The sequence below is a fragment of the Manis pentadactyla genome, chromosome X (assembly GCF_030020395.1).
Source record: "Manis pentadactyla isolate mManPen7 chromosome X, mManPen7.hap1, whole genome shotgun sequence".
In the NCBI taxonomy this organism is placed as follows: Eukaryota; Metazoa; Chordata; class Mammalia; order Pholidota; family Manidae; genus Manis; species Manis pentadactyla.
Genome location: NC_080038.1, coordinates 69,029,421 through 69,032,849, shown reverse-complemented (window position 1 = coordinate 69,032,849; position 3,429 = coordinate 69,029,421).

Here is a 3,429-nt window from a genome sequence, read left to right as displayed (position 1 = left end):
TGTGCTTTCATGACCTGAGTGTGTATTTCCTTTCCCAGATTGGGGAAGGTTTCAACAATTATTTCCTAAAGGAGACTTTGTATCCCTTTGTCTTTCTCTTTTCCTTCTGGCACCCCTATTAAGTGAATATTATTTCATTTGGATTGTTCACATAGTTCTCTTATTATTCTTTCATTCCTAGAGATCCTTTTTTTCCTCTGCTCCTCAGCTTCTTTGTTATCCTGTTCTATAATTTCCATTTCATATACTGTCTCCTTTACATGTTCTAATCTACTCTTCAATCCCTTCTTTGTATGTTTCATTTCAGATAATGTATTCTTCAGCTCTGAGTGGCTCTTTTTCAGGTCTTCTATCTCTTTGCTGAAGTCCTCCCTGAGATCTTGAATACTTTTATGTAGATCTGTGAGCAGGTTTATGACATTTATTTTGAAATATTTATAAAGATTGGTGAGCTCTGTTTAATTTAGCCCTCCTTCTGGGGCTCTGCCCTGTAGTTTTGTTTGGATCATTTTCCTCTGTGAACACATTTTGTCAGGGTTTCTGTGTTTCTTCCTTTGTATTAGATAGCTATGCTTCCTGTCCTATAGGTAGTAACTTTATGAAGGCATCCTATGGTGCCCATAATCTCAGGATTCTTTACTCTCTAGTACCTGGTTCTATTTTTCAGGATCCCCAGCTATTTGCTTGCAGTGGATGAGGCATCTATCTTTCTGTGCTGGCATTTTGCTTCAGCCACTGCCTTTCTTATTCGCTCAGGAGACTCTGTTGCATTTTCTGTGGGTCAGGCTGACTCTGCTTGGCCTATAGCAATGGTGGGGCTGTACTGATAATGGGATGGACAGGCCATTGTGTGGCTTTGCCTGGGCCATAAGCAACAGGTCTGGACATGCACATGGAGAAAGGAGCCCCTGGGCCTGGCTCCTCCACACACCTCCTTGGTTTGACTGAAATGGAGCCAAGGAAGCTGGGAGAGTCTACTGCTACCTTCCAGATGGCAAAGTCCAAAGCTGCCACTGGACCCAGCTGCCCATGCAGCAAAGGGGATGGAGATTTTGAGGCCCCCAGAGTTCCTGATCTCTCAGGCCAAAGAGGGCTTGGGGGTATCTTCTTCTTGCTATTTCACCTGAGGAAATAATTCTCGCCAACCCTTGCCCTTCTGGTACCCCTACCACTGCTGGCAAGTCTCTTAAACTGCTGCCTGTACTCTGGGTCTCAGGACTGGTGGAGCACAACCATCCTCTACAATGGCTGGAGTCCCAGCCCCCCAGAATGCTCCACCTTTGTCCAGTGTCCAGCCCTTCCAATCTCCATAACCCAATGTAATGTGGGCCCATGATTACAGAGCAAATCTCCAGGGCCAGGTGTTCAGTGATCTTGAGCTCTTACTCCCTTCCCATTCTTTCATACTTGCTTGGTACTTAATTGGTCTGCTACCTTTATTGTGGGTTTATTTTCACTGGTGCAATCTATTTAGCCTTAGGAACTTTTCCATCTATAGCAGTTCCTTTAACATATCCTGTAATACTGGCTTAGTGGTGGTGAATAACTTCAACTTTTGATTATCTTGAAACTGTTTAATACCTGCTTCAAATTTAAATGATAATCTTGCTGCATAGAGGATTCATGGTTGAAGGTCCTTCTCTTTCAGTATATTAAATATTTCATGCTACTGCCTTCTGGCCTGTAAAGTTTCTGCTGAAAAATTTGCTTATATCCTGATGGGGTTTCCTTTATATATAATCTTTTTTCTCTCTCTGGCTGCTTTCAATAGTCTCTCCTTATGCTTGATCTTTGCTATTTTAATTATTATATGTCTTGGTGTTGTCTTCTTGGGGTTTGAGTTCTTTTAATTTCTTTTTTTTGGGGAAATTGATAATCTCTCCTTAAGTTTTCTGATCTTGGTGGGTAGCAGATTCTTGGTTGCAGGTTATTCCATTTCAATGCATTAAATGTTTCATGCCACTCCTTACTGTCCTCTAAATTTTCTGCTGAGAAATCTGCTGATAGCCTTATGGAGTTTCCCTTATAGGTAACTATTTGCCTCTCTTGCTGCATTTATGATTCTCTGATTGTCCTTAATCTTTGATGTTTTAATTAGTATATATCATTTTGTTGTCTTCCTAGTGTTCCTTTGTTAGGGTCTCTCTGTACTTCCAAGACTGGGGAGGTTTTCAGCTGTTATTTCTTTAGAGACTTTTTATTCCATTGTCTCTCTGTTCTCCTTCTGGGATCCCTATTATGCAAATATTGTTTTGTTTGGAGTTGTCAGATAGCTCTCTTAGTATCTTCTCATTTTTATAATTTTTTTCTCTCTTCCTCAGTTTGGTTGGCTTTCCTGTTGTCTTCCTTCCATCTCATTGATTCTTTCCTCTTCTTCCAGCAGTCTGCTATTCATTCTCTCCATTGTATTTTTTACTTCAGTTGTGTTCTTCAGCCCTGAGTGACTGTTTTTCACATTTTCTATCTTTGTTGATATTCTCATTGAGCTGATATTCTTTTCCCCAGGTCTGTGAGCAAATTTATGACTGTTATTTTAAAATCTTTATCATGAAAGCTGGTAATCTGTTCCAGTTAGCTCTTCTTCTGGCCTCTTATCCTGTACTTTTGTTTGAAACATGTTCCTCTGCCGCCTCATTTTGTCAGGGTTTCTGTGTGTGTTTCCTCCTTTATATTAGATATATGCACTATGCCTCCTGGTCTAGAAAGTAATGACTTTATGAAGTGGATCTGAAGTTGTGCCAGAAGATTAAGACTCTTTGCTCACCAGTGCCTGGTTGTCCTTTGTGGTGGAGCCACAGTTGTTGTTGGGCTATGAGTAGGGCCACTTTTCTGCCTGTTTCCAAACAGTAACTGATCTTGGTCAGTAGAGGCTGACAGCTTAACTCTGTGTGCTCTTTGTGTGACATGAGGCACTTTTACTGTGATTCACTGTGGGTGGAACTTTTTCCTGATGGTCAGCAATGGTAGCCCACTGCTAGGCTGGGTGTGGTGGGAGGGATGGGTGTGTAGGAGAGCACTGCTGGAGGGGGCTGAGCCACTTGCAAGGAGGATGGAGTATTTGGATTGGCCCCTGTGAGTGCCTGACAAGTTGGGCTGAGGGAGGTCTGGGGAAGCATTGTTTGCCTGCCCTTTCCCTGGAGAGAGCCCCCTCCAAGGGAATGGTTTCCCTGTGGCATGCTTTCCACTGCTTGTAAATCTTTCAAAATGTCCCCTCTGTGTTGGGGATTGACAGAGCATGCCTGTCCTTCTCTACAAGTGACAGGAATCTTGGCCTCCCAGAGTGTTCCAACTCTCTCTGGTATCCAGCCCAATTAATCGTCAAAGCCCAGTGCAATGTGGACTTATGATCCCAGAGCAGATGGCTAGGGGCAGGTTTGCAGGAGTCCTGAGCAATTATACCCTCACCACTCCATTCCTCTCCCTCCCGCT